We start from the raw sequence: 19634 nt of genomic DNA, 5'->3' as shown, positions 1-19634 counted from the left end.
CAGCTGAACTCCTGGCCCATCTCATTCCCTTCCCTTCTGCCGAGTCAGGCCCCGAGGACTCTGCTCGCTCTGGCCCCATTCTACTCTCATCTCTCACCTCTCACCATTTCTATTTCAGCATGAATGAGTTATCACCTTGCTAATGCTCCCTAACCAATCTTTGTTGTTAGCCTTTAATGTCACTATAGAATCAAACTATATTATTACCCCTCACTGTGTTAATGTTATGCAACTACACGAGAGTGAATGCCATGAATAGAGAGTACATCCCTGTGTGCACTCGAAATCATACCGTGAAAACAGTTCCAATTTCTGCAGTATGGGTTTTGCAATGGCTCAAGCAGGGAAATTATAATAAGGCCACAGAAAATACAGAGATGATAGCCCTAAAAAGCCTTACGTTAAAATCTAGGTTTTCTTACAAAGTGCTGATCCAGAGTCAATGAACTAATGTTTTAAAGCATTTTAATACAATCTTTGCCATATGATAGGAGGTCAATAAATAGTATTATCTGCAAAAAAGTGACTATTTTAACTATTTTAGTCACTTTTTTTTTCTAACTTGGGGTAAGAATGTCTAGACTCCATAAATTCTTAAGTAATAATGGTTTCAAATAGTAATCTTTCCCAGGTTCTTTAGAAAGCGAACCCCCGCAAAAGTTTTTTTTTTATATTAGGTTAATGCGAGGGAGGCCAATAGCAAATAGTATTGCATATTCTAGATCTAGATCAGTGGTTCTCAACCTTGGCTGCACATTAGAATCACCTGGGAATCTTTTTAAAATCCTGATTTCTGGGCCTCATCCTCCGGAAATTCTGGTTGTTTTTTGTTTTGTTTTGTTTTTTTGTTACTAATGTTGTGGCCCCACCCCATAACAAAGAAACAGAATTTCCGGAGGATAAGGCCCAGAAATCAGGATTTTAAAAAGATTCCCAGATGATTCTAATGTGCAGCCAAGGTTGAGAACCACTGATCTAGAGGAAAGAAATCCAACTGTGGATACTTTTTAAATTGCTACTCTCAAGGGCATGTGAGATCTTGCTCCCCAGCATATGTGTCAGTTTGGCTCAAATAAACTTATCAAAATTCAAAAATAAAAAGCAAAATGCAGCTCTCATGTTTAAAAGAAAGATTGAATTTATGTGACTCATTGAAGGCCATCGCATTACATACGTGCTGCTGTCACCTAGTGGAGAGCTTAGTGAGTGGAAGACAAAGAAAAAGGGCTCATGGCTGCTCTTTATTCAGCGTGCACTCCTGCCATCTGGTGGTGACGCGTACTGGGCCTGCTCTGAGCCAATGAAAAAGCCTTTACCAAAGGGACATTGTGCAGGTAGGGGAAGGCCTAAGTATGCCTCTGTGATCAGAATCCGTTCCTTTGGGTGGCCAAGGATGCCTTGAAACGTCCCCCTTGCCACCAATAATTTTAATACCCTCTCAGCTTGTAAGAAAAGAGATAGACTGTCCTAGAGTCAGACCAACACTTGAAGGCAGAGATGGGAGCCTCAGCATATACTCCTGACCCTGTTACACAAAATATGCTAAAAGCAGAAGTATTCTGAGAGCCAGCCTCATTCCTAACCTCAGCTTGGTTAAGATTTTGGGGATATTTAATAATTTGGTGCTTGTTTTAGATATGCTATGATCTGAATTTCTATATTTTTACCTCTCTTGAGAGTTTCAATATTTTTAATTCCTCTTTTTTCTGTACCCATTCTTTATGATCAGTTGTTAAATGCTCCCCTCATATAATTAAAGATGTAAGTTTATCATAGGTGAGAAATCATTTTTAAACTGTCATTAGATGGGGTTGTGAAATCACAACCTCTTTAGATTTGTACTTACATACCCACAGAGACTAACACTGCTTTTTAGAGGAAAGATAACTTTTTTGGTTCCTTCCAAATAATCACTTAGTCCAGGTTCTTGCCAAACTTGAGGTTAGAATATTCAACCAAAGTGAGCAACTTCAGGAATGAAGCGCAGCTCTCTGCCAGGCAGTTCTGCTCTCGCTGACTCCTGTACCTGCTCAGATTTCACTCTCTGTGCAGATTGCTGGGAAACATCAGGACCAAATTGGGGCCCTCTCTTCTTAAGAAGTGCATGGACGTCCCGTGTGCTTCTGTCCTGTCCTCATTCACGGCTCTATCTCATAGTCTGTCCTCTGCCTCAGCTTCCTCCCTGCTTCAAATCTCTGGTCTCTCATGGTACTCTATTTTTGCTCAGTGTCTTGGACCTATTGAAGAGATAGAAAGTAAATAGAGATGGAGCGTAGAGAGAATTATATGTGTGCATTTGATATATATATATATATATATATATATATATATAATGCAAAAGGCTCTCTTTCAAAAGAAAAATTTGAAATTTAAAAAATCTTAAAATAAATAAATTAATTTTTTAATAAAAAATGATTTCTAAGTTTATTTGCCCAAAGAAATGTGAGTCACGATTCACACAGGTTTGCTTACGCATACTTACTGTTTTCAAGTTCCTGACAAAGAGAACAAAGTAAGAATTCTTCTTAAGCTAATTAAAATGTGTTAGTTTTGCCAAATTATGAAATAAGTATTAAAATTCCTCATGTTTGAATTAGCTTCAAGTTGGTAGGACATTGTTTAGATTAATTGTCTGAATAATAAGACATTGGCTTGGCTACATTTAAAGCTTTATCAGTCACTATAAATGCAACAGCAGTTAACTCAGCTTCTTTCTAAAAATACATTATTTAAAAGCTGACACATTTAGAATCAACACTTAAGGGTGAAAATAATTTCACTGTCCCTCCTGCCATTGTGTTCTTCTTAAAAATGTAATGGTCACAAACCTCTTTCATTAATTCTAAACATATTTTTAAAAAGCATTTGATTTTGCATAAATGCACAACTGTGGGAGCCATTTTTTGAGTTATTCAGAGAGACTCCCAGTAGATGCCCTTGGGCAGCCGTCACCCCATCCTCCCACCCACACACCTGCACCTTTCTGTCCGGCCCTCACTGGAGCTGTCTGCGGCTAATGTCAATGCAACAGACACATTCATACTTTTGACATTTCCTAATTTCCCAACCCTTCCACTGCCACGACCTCATTTCATCTCAACTACAATCTTGTGAGATTAAGCATTAAACCTGCATTTTACAAGAGAAGAGATGAAAGCTCAGGGCCATAAGACTTATAAGAAGAAAAACTGGAGCGAGAGCCTAGATCTAACCTTGTCTGCATGCTCCTCTGGCCTCGTGTTTATTTCCTCACTAGAGGCCCGATGCACTGGCCTCTGCCTTGGCACCTGTCCGCTGCAGCGGCCGCCTTGGCCCTTGCAGCCCCGGCTTCATCCGGAAGGTCGTCTGGAAGGACGTCCGGAAGGATGTCCAGTCTAATTAGCATATTACTTTTTCATTATTATACATGACTGTAACAAGAGCTTGGTATATCCCAGATGTTGACAAAATAAGAACAGTGTATCTCTTCTCACCCCACAGCCATGTTCCTTTCCGGCCCCACCCTCCAAAAGTGAATACAGAAAACACATGGTTGCAGTAAGTGCAAACAGAGCGTGCCCAGAATGCCAGTAATCCCAAATGCCATCAGGCTGCACCATGTTGTCAATTTAGGTAAACCCTAGACCCCACAATTAAGAGTATTCACAGATGAATTGCCCTTTCTTAGTAAATGATGGTCATAGAATGTCTTTCCCCTGGCAGTGTTCCGATTTCTCCAACCTCACCTTCGATGGTCCCTAAATTAGGTGGCAGCCCCAGGACGCTCCCACAACTCTGGAATCCAGCCAGGAGCCCAGGTCCAGAGGAGCTGACACCAAACCCACTCGGAGGAGAACCTAACCTCCTGCAAACCTCCAGGTCCACAGTCAGCTGCAGAAAGCATTCCGGGTTCAATCCCTCCAACGCCCATTCTTCAAGCCTGCCTGGTAAGGCACAGTTTGGCAACATGAAAACCAAGAAGCAGGAAGGGAAGGATCACTTGAATTTCCATGCCTCGGAGTTAGCCTCTCACCACCAGATGGCAGGTGTGCACCATCACACAATTTGAAGACCATAGTTCTTTGGTGTCAAAAACATGGAAATCCTGACAAATGAGTGGAGAACTTGCAAAGAACAGGAGTGATGAACTGCTGATTAAGCCCTCGCGTGGGGAGCAGGGGCCCGCGGAGACCGTCCAGTGTGCACCAGCACAGGGAAGTGACAGTAATTGGGTTCCCACACTGAGAAGGCTTCAGACCAGGGCCGTTCAAGCTGCGCACACAGAACTCATTAACCAAGTCCTTTGCTGTCTTTCCTCAAACTGTGGTGCATGCCTGTTAAAAAATGCAGGATCCCAGGGCAGCTAGGTCAGAATCTTCATGTTTAACAAGCTCCCTGGGTGATTTTTCTCTCTCTCAAGTTTGAGAAAAGAACTTGAAGCCAGGGTTCAGGAAGGGGGAGACCCACGTGATCCTGGGTTGTATTGTGAAATGTAACACTCTAGGCTCCCATGAAGGAACGGTCTACTTGGTAGCTTTTCCCTCTGGAACAAAAAGGCAGCCGTGGAGCTGGGAGTTATCTCTTTGTCCTGTCTTCTCCCTCTGCCTTTTCACTCTCCTGGGGAATACAAAATTCATGAGCAGTTTAACCCTTCAGATATTAAAATTTTGATCTTTATTCAGTAGGTGCTTTATACTTTACAGGTTTGAGCTGAAATTGGTACTGCATTTTTTTTTTTAATGAAATCTTAGAAATGTGTTTTGGGTCTGAGAAACACTGAGAAAGCCTCGGCCAGCCTGGGGGACGCAGTAATGATTTCTGTGCATCAGCAGGATTTCTGTGTGAGTCAGAGGTTGGCACTCTAGCCGCACACTGTCTCTGAAGCTGGTCTCTGGAATACAAAGTCCATCCTGCTGACCCCAGATTTGTGCCACAGGTTTCAATTCTACACTCACCAACTTGAGTGAGAAGAAGAGGAGCCACTGATCTGCCTCCAGAAAAATAGTATTGGTGTCAATTCAGTTCCATCAGCAATTTCTCAGGATTACCGATTCAGTTCCAATCAATTTCAGGTCTTAACTCTGACTTTCCTATCCCCTCTTCTCAAGGGGATTCAAGTCTAGGAAGAAGAAGTTCATTCAGACCAGCATTCACACACACATGGCAGGGAGGGTGAGATTCCTTTTTCTTTCCTTGTTCTGTGGCACCCATGCTGTGTGGCACTGGCTCCTGCGGGTGACATCGCGGCCCCGCACAGTGTGCCGGAGTTGCCAGCCATCAAAGGTCCGTGAGCATCACTATAATGTGCTTCTCTCTTTTGACCGGGAGGCTGCAGGGCTTGGGCCTCAGCTCACTCTCCAGGCTAATTTCCACAGCTCTCCCTGGAGCCATGGGGAGGGTGTAGGCCCCTTCGATGCCACAGGGAAGGCCGGGAGGACTGGGCTCTTGTCCAAATATTACATTTAATTGTCTCTACTGTTTCCCCAGAACTATTGGTGGGAGCACACCTCTGGCTCTGTTCTCCAACTGCATCTAAGAAATGGCACATCTGTCTCCCCATTACTCAGGAACCCCTCAGTCTTCAAGGGATCCACTTACATTGTCTCCCTTTCCCTTCTTCACCTGCCCCAGGAGGAAGTGCGAATCTCCATTCCTCCCTCCACCTGGAACAGCCTTCCCTCGCCAGCTGTGTCCTTGAGCTAGTGTACAAATCATTCCAAGACAGAGAGAAAACCAGTTTGATCTCTTATATCCTTTTGAGTGATCAGAGCGGCATCTTTGAATGATAGAGTTTAGACTGTGGCCTTTCCCCTTCATCTCGCCACCTGTGATTGTGCCCAGAGGGTGAGCCATGGCATCATCTTAAACTCCTTTATCTCTTTCAAAACATTTCCTCTCAGAGCCTATCCACAAGGAAGTGATTGACGTTACCACCTTCGCCCAGACAGTAACAGATTTCTGGAATTTCCCTGGAGTGGAGGAACCCTTGTGGGAAACACTGAATGCAATGTATTTGATATGCCCAGCTGGTGTGGCTCAGTGGAACCAGGAAGTCATGGTTCAATTCCTGGTTAGAGCACATGCTGGGGCTGTGGGCTGGATCTCCTGTCGGGGGCATGCAGGAGGCAGCTGATGGATAATTCTCTCTCTTCATTGATGTTTCTCTCTCTCTCTCTCTCTCTCTCTCTCTCTCTCTCTCTCTCTCTCTCTTCCTTCTTCTCTCTATCTCCCTTCCTCCCTCTGAAATCAACATAAATATATTTTTTAAAAATGTATTTGACAAGAGGCAAAAGTATAGCCAAGGAGAGAACATCAGCCAAGAGTTGGGGTGGTTTGAGTATGTGACTGAAAGGGGAAGCCTACTCTTTTGGGGGTGATGGAAGTGCTCTGTATCCTGATTCGGGTGGCAAATACACTGATCTATAAATGTGTTCAGACTCATAAAACTATGCACCAAAATGCCAGTTTTATTATATCTATCTGTCTATCTATCATCTTTCTCTCACTCTATGTCTCTGATCTTTCTGTCATCAATCTGTCTTTGAATGACAAATGAAAACTTCTCTCAGAAAGATCTGTATCTATAAGTAGGCTTAAATGAGCTGTCATTTAAAAAGTAGGTGAAAGTTGAGATTATACATTAGAGGTCTATGTTGTGTTTGTTTTCTGAAATAGCCTGGCTCAACCACCTACACATAAATTTATAAAGCAAATATTCTTGCATTTTCTTAAGTTTTATAAAATATTAACAAAAACAATCTTACAATGTCTAATTTATAGATTAATCTTTCATTATTATATACATTACATATTTTGAAACCCTTTCAATTTCATTTAATATTTTAAAATAATTACGTTGTTTTCACTATCTTATCTAAAAATATGCTCTAAAATTGCATCCCATGTATTCATTATATGTGTTAGTTGAATCCTTAGAGCTTTCTTATATATGACACAGAAACAGAATTCCATGTCTTCATATATTTTCCTTTAAAAAAAGTGCAATATATAAAAGTAGAGACACTTTTGCTAAATTGCTACTATAAATACCTCTGCAATTGAGGCTTATTAATGTTTGAATTAAAAGAACAGACATTCCAATAGAAATAAATATGATCTCTGAGTTGAGTTTTAACTTTTCTTGTTGAGGAGGAAGAGAATGGGAATCAAGAGGATTTTCCTTGAGCTATATACAACAGAGAAGTAAAGAAGGTTTTAAAAATAAAAGAGCATGTCAAACATCTAGAACCAAATTAAGTATAACACAGCTTATAGCACCAAGGCATCTCCTACTGAGGGTAGCAAGAAATTATATATAAACATATATTTTTATTTTAGTGCTATCTTTCCTCCCTTTGGCAATCATCAGCTAATTCTCTATACCCACGGGTCTGCTTCTATCATGTTTTATTCATTTGATTTTTTAGATTCCACATATAAGTGAAATCATGGTATTTGTCTTTCTCTGACATATTTCACTTAACATAATACCCTCTAGGTCAGTGGTCGGCAAACTGCGGCTCTTTGGCCCCTTGAGTGTGGCTCTTCCACAAAATACAGATGTCTGCGCATGGGCCACGAAGTTTCAATCGCACTGTACGCGCGCCCCCATGTGGTATTTTGTGGAAGAGCCACACTCAAGGAGCCAAAGAGCAGCATGTGGCTCAGGAGCCGCAGTTTGCCCACCAGGGCTCTAGGTCCATCAAAGTTCTCACAAGTAGCAAGACTTCATTCTTTTTTGATGCCTGAGTAAGATTCCATTGTGTACATTCGTACCACCGTGTCTTTATCTACTGATGGCCGCCTAGGTTGCTTCTCTATCTTGGCTATTACTGGTAATGCTGCAATGAACATAGGGGCACACATATATTTTCAGATTTTGTTGTTGTCCTTTGGATAGATACTCAGAAGTAAAATTGCTGAATCATATGGCAGATTTATTTTTAATATTTTGAGGAATTCTTCATACTGATTTCCATAGTGGCTGTACCAACGTGTAATCCTACCAATAGTGCACTAGGGCTCCCTTTTCTCCACATCCTCCCCAGCACTATTGTTTGTTGATTTGTTGATGATAGGCATATCACCATTCTGACAGGCATAACGTAAAGTGATGTCTCATTGTGGTTTTGATTTGCATTTCCATGATTAGTAAGGATCTTTTCATATGTCTCTTGGCCATCTGTATGTATCCTTTGGAGAAATGTCTATTCAGGTCCTCTGCCCAGTTTTAACTTGGATTGTTAGCTTTTAAGTGTTAAGGTGTATGAATTCCTTGTATATTTTGGATATTAACCCTTTATCAGATATGTCATTCGTAGATATCTTCTCCCATTTAGTAAGTTGTCTTTTTGCTATGTTGATGGTTTCATTTGCTGTGCACAGACATTTTGTTTTGATGAAGTTCCATTTGTTTATTTTTTTCTTTTGTTGCCCTTGCCTGAGGAGACATATCCAAAAGGATATTGCTACAGAGCGATGTCAGAGTTCACTGCCTACACTTTCTTTAGGAGATTATGGTTTCAGGTCCTACATTTAAGTCTTTAATTCATTCTGAGTTTATTTTTGTAAGAAAGTGGTCCAATTTCTTTCTTTCTTTTTTTTGGTTTCTGTTTTTGCATGTATCTGTCCAGTTTTTCTAACACTACTTACTGAAGAGACGGTCTTTACCCCATTGTATATCCTTGCCTCCTTGTTTGTAGATAAATTGACCATATAATCAAGAATTTATTTCTGGACCCTCTATTCCATTTATCTATCTATATGTCTGTTTTTATACCATACTGTTTTGGTTTTTGTATTTTTTAATGAAAAGAAATAACACAAACAAAAGTCAAAATACAAATATCTACAGAACAACATCTATGCTTTATTTCTCCAATAAATAAAATCCAAGATAACCCACATTTTAAAAGTACTAGCTATTATATTCCTAGCTTACTACTATCTATCTAGTAATTAGCTGCACTACACCTAGCTAATTCTCTACTATCTAACTACTGCTACATACTACTACAACTACCTAACCCTACTGGTAATACTACTAATACCACCACCAACTAACTACAGTGGGGCCTTGACTTACGAGTTTAATTCATTCCGAGACCGAGCTCGTTAACTCAAATTACGCTGTCAACTCAATGCAAAATATCGGCCAGGAGACAGCTGGTATCTCAAAAAATTCGTTAGTTGGGACACTCGTAAGTCAAGGCCCCACTGTACCTGTTAATTTCCTACCTGGCTATGAGGGAGGAAAAATAGTGTTTTCATTCCACAGTGCCCCAGGTACATGCAATTTAATGGAAATAATAAAACAGGTCCATAACAGCTCAAAGGGAGTATATCATAAATTTAGGGTAGTTGGTACCACTTGTATGTACTTAGCAGGCTGACGGTGAAAGGAACCTTTTAGAAAATCAGAGAACTTGCAGAGGGTGTGTGCTTTAGGCTGGACATTGAAGACCAACATGGATTTCAACAAGAGAATTAGAGGAATGAATTTCCTGTGGGAGGAATAATATGATTAATATCCCAGAGGTAGGAAAGACACACGTTCAGAATATGATGTGCAAGAAGCTATTGCTCCATTTTTCCATTGTCTTTACAATAAATTTGGATAAATTGTCCAAATCCTGATCTCAATCTTTTCTCTTGAACCCTGTTCATGCTTTGGTCCCTCTCCCTATCATAATACTAAAATTTCCCTTATTAATATTACCAATGATCTTAATATTGCCAATCCCAATAGTCAGTTTCAGTTCTCAACTATTCAGTTGGTCAAACATGTTTGCCTAGATGATTCTTCTAGAAAAGTAGTCACTACTTAGTCTCCAGGTCATCTACTCTCTCATGATGCAGTGGCTGCTCCTTTTCCTGTGTCTTCACTGGATCCTCCTCAGTCTCTTTTCCTCTATGTGGAGGGCCCCAGGTCTCTGTCCTCACAGCTTCTCATCTACCTTCATTTCTGTGGTAATCTTATACAACTCCATGATTTCAAATTCCATCACTGAAAACTACAAATATTCTAATGCCTGAGCTATCCTCTCAACTCTAGACTTGGATATCCAACTACCTACTCAATCTTGCCAGTCAAACATCTGATTGGCATTTCTAATTTACCATGAACTCACTGGGATTATTGCAAATAGCCTCTTAACTAGCCTCCCTGCTTTCCAGCTTGCCAGGTACAGTCCAATTTCAACATAACAGCTAGAGAAGCCTTTTAAAAACATAACTGGATCATGTCACTCTTCTGCTCAGAACCTTTCAGTGGTTTTTCTATTTTTGTGGACTGAAGGTTTGTGCCCCCTCAAAATCTGTATGTTGACATCTTAACCCCAAACATGATGGAATTAGGAGCTAGGGCCTTTGGGAGGTGATTAGGTCATTAGGATGGTACCCTCACGAATGACACTAGTGTTCTTAAAAAGGAGGCCCCAGAGAGCTCTCTTGCCCTCTGCACCATGTGAGGCTACTACGAGACCATAGCCTTCCACCATCGAGATGAGGGTTCTCATCAGAATCCAACCCTGCTGCCACCCTGACCTCAGACTTCCCTCCTCCAGAGCTGGGAGAAATGAATCTCTATTATTGATAAGCCACCCAGTCTATAACGTTCTGTTATAGCAGCCCCAACTGCTTAAGACACCTATCTTGTTCAGTATCATAGCTAAAGTCTATCCTCTGACCTAAGAGTTCCACATACTCTGACTCCCTGCAGTCTGTTTGACCTCATCTTCCTTTTCCTCACTAGATTCAAGTCACACTCAACTCCTGGGTATTCCTTGAAAACACCAACTATGTTCCCAATCCTGAGCCATTGCATTTACTCATCCTTTCACCACAATAGCACTTCTCTTAGATAACCTCATGGCTAGCCTGCTCATTTATTCTCTGCTCTACTTTCCTTTTTTTTTTTTTTTTTTTTTTTTTTGGTTCAGAGTCCTTCTCTAACCATTCCATATAAAATAATCTATCTTCCCTCATCCTACCCAAGGTGTTCATCTCCCCTTAACCAAATGAATTTTCTCTATAGAACCTACCACCCCATACATTATTTGTCTGTTTATTGTCTGTCACCCTACCCATTGCTCCCTCATTCTCACTTCACATGCCACCAACACTAGAATGAATGAACCATAGTAGCCAAGAGGTTTTTGGTTTTAGTCACTACCATAGCACCAGTGCTCATTAACTAATAGGTTAATTATATAACATGGACACTGATGTAGAAAGTTCACAAAGACTGAAAATTGATGAGGAGGGCTTATAATGTTTTTTAAATACACAGCTATAATTAAAATTTTTGACAAAGTTATCTACATAAACATTGGGATTTTACATAAATATTGGGTTTATAATTTCTATTGAAAATTAGAAACTGCTCATTTTAGTTGACAATTAGTACATTCTAGGCTTTGTAATTGCTTTAAGGTATTGCAAAGAATTATTGCATTTAGTCATAAAATATCTCTGTGATGAATTACTATCACTGAAGCGCAGGAGGGTTAAGAACTTTTCTATGTAGTTACCTTTGAATCGGGATTCACACTCAGATAGAGTAACTTCATAGCTCATACCTTTAGCTTTATCTTCTCTGAAGGCAGCTTTTCTGAAAGGCTACAAACATTTGTAGCTCAGTTCCAGGCCCCATGTTTAGTTGGAAAAAGTATACTTTTCCAAGAATAGATAAACCTATGTTCAGTAATTAATGTTTTAGTATTTTCTGATATGAAAATTATCTATTCAATGAATAGCCATCATTTAACTTAATTTATGTAATCATATAACTTTAAGATTTCAAGCTACCAAAAAGATATTGGAAAATATTTTTAAGTAGAAATATTGTTGAAGAGTTTACTTATAACCTTTTCTCTTACTTATATCAACCTGTTCTTAATGATTATGGTTGGCTTGTTCACGAAAATTTCATTAAGCAGCTAACCATCTTTGTAAGTATTTTTTTGCTGACAAATTTAGTAGGCAATAACATGAACTATAACTGAACACCCAGGTAGAATAAAAGTTGTATGTCTGCATTACATTTAAAGCTGAGACTGCTGAAGACATGCTCATTTTAATTAAGCCAGCAAACTTAAACTAAATTTCATTTACCAGAGATTATCCTAGATCATGTAAACTTGAATATCAGGATTCGCTTTTAGATTGCTGAGAGTGTACTTAATTTATGGGAGCACTCACTATTTATTAAGCCAATTAAATAGAGCTCTTTACAAATTAACTTTGGCAATACTATACAGAGGTAGAAAAATATCACACATTTATATAGAGAGACATACATAAACATAATAACAGACACAGAAACCTTTTAAATTAAAAAAATAAATCACTAAGATTTTTTTTATTTAACCAGTTAAAAATTTAATCATAAGACAAATACAATAATGAAAAACTCCCTAGTTTATAAAAGAATAGCTGGATGCAAATCGTGTTCTGGCAGATGGAATGAGACAAGTTATCTGCTCAGATGGCTAAAGCTTTTTATTAACATTTATGGAAAAGACTTTTTAGATTTTTCATTCATTCACCTAACTTCCAAATAATTTCTTGTTTCTCTCTTTCTAATAACAATTGCCTCCCTAAAGTTTGCATTTCAAGGGATGGCTCTGGATTCCTAGAGAATAGGATGTTTACACACAAAAGCACAGAGAAAGGATGTAGATTTCTCCAAATAGGGTTTTGTTTCCTAAATCCAGATCATGTACAATATCTACAAGCCCTCTGAGATGAATAGGGGAGGATTTGGAATTAGTAAAAAGGATAAGGGGGTTTGAATTGTTCCTAGAGGCGCATTTCTGTTTTTGCCGTGGAGGTAGGAAACGTCCAAATCTGTAGAGAAATTTTATAAAAATTTATTTGAGTCAAACAGAGAATATGCCTGGAAGCAAGATCTTAACAGACTGAGAAAATGCTTCCCAGAATGGCAGTTTGCAGTTTCTTTTGTACATTTGGAATTAAGGAGGCCACAAAGGAAGATTACATGGAGGGGGGAGAAGCGAGGGGTGGGGGACCGGATAAAGATAATGTGGAGAAAGGAGGCATTCTAAAGGTGAGTTAACCTAGATACGCAGACACAATGGACAGGGCTGGTGTAAGGCAAAGATAAACCTTTGACTAAGGAAGTTATATGCCTGGGGTGTGACTACCCACCAGACCTGCCCTGTGAGGTTGCTTTCCATAGGACCCTTTTTTGACCACATGGTAGATTCGGTGTGTAAGACATATAGTTGTTTCCATTCCTCTAAGAATTGGGTTGTAGCCTGAATGATATCAAGAGGTTGACCCACCCACCCAACTACATTATGTTTCATTTGCTTCTTTATATCAGGGAGAACTTCAGCTAAGATGGAATCCAAACAGCCTGGTGTTCTAGACCTAGGGCTGTGTGTCTTTATCCTTTCAATAATGATCTCGGAGTGTTTTTTTCTTTCCTTCTTGGTACATGGTTTCACTTTAGGTTAGGGAACAAGGCATTAGAAAAGTTCCAATCAGGCTCTGAATGTCAGCTAACAATTTAACCAACTTCTGACCATGGAGCTACTTTAAAAATATTTTTGCAGCCCTAGCCTGTTTGGCTCTGTGGATAGAGCCTCGGCCTGCAGACCGAAGGGTCCTGGGTTTGATTCCGGTTAAGGGCACGTGCTTCGGTTGCAGGTTCCTCCCCAGTCCATGTTTCTCTATCTTTCCCTCTCTCTTCCATTTTCTCTAAAAATCAATGGAAAAATATCCTCAGGTGAGGATTAAAAAAAAAAAAAACTTTTGCATATCTTGTCAGGTTTCAGCGAAGCCAACAGTAAATATCCCTGGCAGTACTGAACAATATTATGAACTCAAGAGATGTCCCCAAAGAGAGGGTGTAAGATACTACTCCCCCAAGATCCATAGCCACTTCCGAAAATAACCGGAAAAAGGCAAGAGTCAGTTCCCCTGAGAGCTGACAGTAGCTGGTAGGAGCCTATCACGAATGGAGTGTAACCCACATTTCTGTCTGGCCATACTTTGGGGCCCCCAACCTGTGGAGAGGTCTGAAGGAACTGGGAACATTTTAGCAGCAGAGGTAAATGGAAGTGCTTTTCAGGCTCATAAAGGTGAGTCAGACCAAACTATTCATACTCCATGCTGGGGCGTTTGGCAGCTGCTGAGGGTGTTGAGCAGGTAAATGTTGATTTTCTTTTGACATATACTTGGCTTAAGAAAATAACTGAAAGTGGATCTATGCTATAAAAAATTAATAACTGAAGCAAAAGTGAAATTCTGGCTTTGATTTATTTACAAGGTCATCGCTGGCAGCTTTCCGAGTACTCAACCTCCTGTAACCAGGCAGTTCTGTCAGATTTGTCTTTCCCCCCAAAATCAATGAGCCAAGATACCGGGTGAGGAGGCAGCAGCCTTAGTCAGTTACCACTGGTGTGACCTCGAGCAAGTCACCCGCTCAGCCTGAAGTTCTTCATCCACTAAAAAATAATGAGTCATTTCACGCCTTCCTCACAACACTGGAATGATCAAACGAGTGAGCACACCGCGGAATCCTCTGGAAGCTGTGAAGAGCCCTGCCAAAGAAAGACAGCTTTGTTCTTTCATTCTCGTTGCCCCCAGATTGCCTCGGCAGCATAATGACTGCATGTGTGAAAGCGTATAAAGACGTGATGGTGTAAACTTGGACTTTCATTACTCGGCGTTTTTGGCTCTTAGCATGTGCAAGGATGCTAGAAAGGACATGTGTTCCCGGCCTATCTGGAATCCAAAAGGACATGGTGCCTTTGTGTTTCTTTGCTATTGCGAGGGGTATTGTTTCCTACTTGCTGAGAAAGGCTTGAGGATAAAATGATTCAAAGCCAAATAGGACAGTGACATTTGTGGAGTCAGTCTATGCCCCTAATAAGTGTCGCATAGTGCTGTGACCTAAGCTTTGGTGTTGAGCTAACTATCATGGGGCAAGTTATTTTGTGCCCCAAGCAAAAAAGAATGATTATGAAAAGAATGTGATATATAAAAAAAAATAGAGCAGGTTCCACAGAAGAAAAGGCTGAACTACAAATACAGTGTAGCCCTGTATTTGGTCTCAGCAGTGAGGTGCCACTCACGAAAGTGAGCAATTTGAAAATGACTTAGAATTTAACCGGTCAAATTTCAGTGGAGCTCTCTGAGGTCTATTCTGGCTCTAAAAATCCATCATGCCAATTCCGTGCTGCTTCTCCAGCATCTGGGAGAGGAGGAACTGCCCCATAGCTGCTGCTGCTGCTCCGATGGGAGGCGTGATGCCCTTACACTTGAATCTGTACACTGAACTGTGTTTATAGGCACCTGCCCCCACCCCAGCCCTTAAAACTCGTCATGAGTAAGGCAGGGTGCAAGCCCACAAGAGCATCTACATCTCTGAAAAGCCCTTTCTCTTAACCTCATTTTTATTAGAGTATTTTAAAAGTCTAGTGTGTAGCAATTACTGAACAAAGACTCTGTTTTGCTTCCCACCACAAACCCCCACTGAAATTACTGTAAAGCTCCCATCTAAAATTAAGGAGAGGGACGGGGGCAAAAAAAAAAATCAATGTTCAAAACCAAAAAAGCATATAAATTTATATCACTGCAAATAAAACAGGGCTTGTAGTCATGGTTCTTCTATTAATCCACCATATGGCACAGTGTGAATCATTTAACCTTTCTGAGTGTTAGTTTCCTCCTTTGTAAATGAAAGGAGTGATTTTTGAGTCCTACAAGCATTAGTATTCTACGAGTACACGTTTGCAGACCACAAACACAAAGTCCAGAGCTGACAAGTTGCTGATGAGGATGACATTATATAATTCACATTAAAGTGCTCTGAAAAGTTACATATACCACATAGGTGGACCTTGGTGTACAGCAATTTGATGTCCAGCAATTTTCTTCTATAGCCTTCAGCCAATTAAATCTATGTCATTGACTACATTCATTGCTAGCGGGGAGCACACAAATGAACCTTAACCTGCCATTCTCCTTCTTAATGTATGCCCAATACTAGACCCAGTATCATCTAACCTCTCATACTTTGCCATAACCCTCTACCATTCTTGCTTCACAGGGCCAAGCACGTGAGACAGGGAAAACAAAAGAGACTTTGGGCCAGTGGTGACTGTCCCTAAGTGTAAGGATAATGGTTTTTTATCTGTTTGTTTTTTTTTTGTTTTTTTGGGTTTTTTTTGTAATTTTCATGCTTTACATACTCTTTTAAGCCATTCACATGAGGTGATCCCAAAAGATACCTGGGGTAATAGAGGCATTATTTCCACATGCATTACCTTCCAATAGCTCCTCTGAGGAGTTCTACTTGGTTGTTGTTCATGTTCTTGACTTCGTAAGAAAGAGCTTGGGCTTTGAAATTGGATAAACTAGAACTAAATCCACGTTTGACTCTTATTGCCTTGGACAAGTTGCTTAGCTCTTTGAGACTCAATTGTTCCTCTTTTTAAAATGATGGTTAAAAATATTTACCCAATGGAGAGGTTGTGTGAGTCAGAGATTAATGTTACTGCATGGACCAGCTCAGCTGTAGAGTGCTTGGCACAGTGTGGGTCCTCAGTGCTTGATCAATGACACCTCTTGCCAGGGTGTGAGGGCCCTGGGTGTGAGGGGCCCTGGGCCAGTATTTTGTATGGGGCATCTCTCTGTATAACTAGTTTGATTTAAAACAATTATTATAAAATGTATTGGCACATGAGATATATTGATATCCCCATGGAGATTTGGAGTAATAAGAAGAGAAGTACTTACGCATTTGCTTATTGTCCAGTCAGTGCACATGAAGAGGCTTCATGGTGTTCATACACCATTTCTTTCAGTTAGGGCCCAAGAACCCCTTCTTGTGACCCTTATTGCCACATGCACCATCCTGTCTAATTTCATACCTCCCACTGCAAAAAAAGAGGTAGCAACACTGTTATTACAGACAATGCCACACTCTTCAGAACCCGTTTTTGTATTTTGTATTGAAACTAAATTTGCCTCTGTAATTCCATAATATCCTTTATTAACTGATTGTTTCATCATTACTCATGACACTCGTCATTCTTCATGTGGTCCAGGAATCAATGATATGATCACTGGCTTCCAGTGATCCTCTCAAAGGGGTTACTGAGCTTCATGAGTGGTGGCCACAAATGCATGTGTACCCAGAGTATGTCGGGAAATGTGACCAGTAATTTATCTTCTGGTCACGTTAAAGTTATCACTTAAAATTTTATAGCATAAAATGTAGAACAATATATCTTCATCAATGTCTCTCCAGCTGCATTCAATCACGGCATTCCTGGAATGTGATCTCTTTCAATGTTGATCACACTCCTTCTTCCCACATGTTGCCACCAGTGAGAGGGATAAAGCAGGCATTCATGGGCAGATAGAAAAGTCAATCCTTCCTCCATCATGGTTTAAGATACTGTTTTTCAGACTTCTATGAAAATAAATTGGAAAACCTAGGCTAACTGGGTAATTTCTGAAGGAATATCTTAATGAGAGAAGCCCTAGAATCTTTAAATCAACTTTGCCGGCTGTTTATTCTAGGCCAGCAATTCTAGTGCAAAGGGCAGCCATTAAAATGAACAAAATTGGACCCTGTGATTTTAGCAATAATGGAGGTATCTGGTGGGCAGAAGCCAGATATTTGCAAATAGAGCAGAAGGGTAGGAAGAGTTAGCATCTTAGGGAATGATTGCACACTCAGAATTCTCTAGAATATTTAAATAATTATAGTGGCCCACCCAAATAAAATAATCAGAAAGCCAATTTGGTCTTACTTGAATTGTAAAAATCCCAAATTCCACGTCTGGTGAGGCCTGACTTGCGTCACAAAAGCAGAAAGTCCCAATCTCTACCTAGGTCTCATGCCTGCATCGGATCAAAACTCAGAGCACTTTGGAGAAAGAGGTCAGGTCCCATTAGGAAGAATGTTATGAATTTATCAAGTAAACACTTCCTGCGTGGAGCACAGGGTGCTGGATGGTGAGCTGCTGCAGTTCAACATCAGGCCACAAGAGACACTGAACTGCTTATCAATTGCAGATTCTGGAGGAAGGCCCTGGCACACCGCCTCAGGCTCACGCAGGAAGGTCACGTGCAGACAGAGAGAGGCAGGACGTAGGGCACGTGCCTTTGTTAGGGTCTTTGGGTGCAGTGCTTCCAAGGCGGAGGCCAGATTGGTCAATTCAAATCAAAAGAGGAAGGTCTTGGCTATGCTCCACAGTGGTGTCTTCTTTAAGGGTCCAAGGGAAGGCACTGGAAGCAGGGGAGACTTGGTCACAAGAGGGTTTGAGAAATCGTATGCTTTCATGCTCTTGCTTGAGTTTAAAGCCACTGCAGGCTGCTTGGCCAAATAACATGGGTGCCAAGGCGGCAATACCATGAAGCAGCTGAGCTAAACTCTTGACAGAGAGACACTGTGATAACACTCACATGTGTCCCTTCTTTCTACTTTTTGAAAGGCACCCTTGAGTAAGGAAGGACTGTTGGATACTGGCAGATTATAAACTATCTTATTAGCATTAAAAAGTTTATATAGACCATTCTCTATAGAGGAATTATAGAGTTATTAAGCATCTACCCCACATAAAGCACCAGGCCCAAATGGTTTCACAGGTAAATACCTTCAAATTTTCACTGTCGCAAAGAGAAGGCTCAGTGTCTTGTGTTTATATTAATGCCATTAATATAAACTGGCATTAGCTCGGACATGTATTTCTTAGAGGAACTCAAGAAATGGTACATGTTCCATTTGCTACAACGTAGAAAATTAATTTTTCTGAAAAGCCCTATTTTACTTGCTTAAAATTTATAAATGTTACCTTTCTTTTTCCTAAGAGATAAAAACCATTAGATTTATAAGTGTGAAGTGATTTCTCATAAATATCACCAAGACATGTAGAGTTCCCATTACTTTCTGTTCTTCAAGGCCTGTCAGCATGAAGTAATCCTTGTGTGAACCACACTGAAGGGCTGTGGTGTACAGTCCTGATGAATTTCAGTCCAAACTAGATTATAGCATTTGTCAGGAGAGTAGGACATTCAAAGCAAAATCATTTCACTGTAGGAACTTCAAGATTAGAATCTACATTCTGATCACATCCTCATTAAATTCCAGATGGGGAGTTACAAGCATTGAAACATCTCAGAGAATGGTAAAAAATTCTTATAAATCTAATGAGGTGATGGCTTGAAATGCTGTTTGTGTCTCAGCGGTGCAGGTGCTTCTAAGTGCCGATACCATGCCCCATAGTGGGTGTGGAGCTCAGGACACACACGTGATGAAGACGTGCTGGATTCGTTGGTATGTAAATGATCATTTCAGCAGTAGTTTTGGTTGAAATGTCCCAGGGAATGTATAGAGAGGAGAAGTAGGACCAACTCCCAAGAAACAGCCTAAAAAGACAGGCATAAAAAGTTTGCAAAGAAGGCCAACATAAGATGTCCAAAGAAAGACAAAGGAAGAAAGTGAGGAGAGTGAAATGTCAGGGAAATCAAGGGCCAAGTGTTTCAATAAGAGCAGAGTTGTCAGCAGTGTTAAATTCTGGTAAAGGGATCAAGTAAGAGGTGGCTTTGGTGACCTTGGTGAGAAATGTTCCAATAACCTTGTGGGTAAGAGGTGAGCAGAATTCACATGTCAC

Source organism: Myotis myotis, unplaced genomic scaffold (assembly GCF_014108235.1).
Source record: "Myotis myotis isolate mMyoMyo1 unplaced genomic scaffold, mMyoMyo1.p scaffold_m19_p_6, whole genome shotgun sequence".
In the NCBI taxonomy this organism is placed as follows: domain Eukaryota; kingdom Metazoa; phylum Chordata; class Mammalia; order Chiroptera; family Vespertilionidae; genus Myotis; species Myotis myotis.
Note: the sequence above shows the minus strand (reverse complement) of the source record.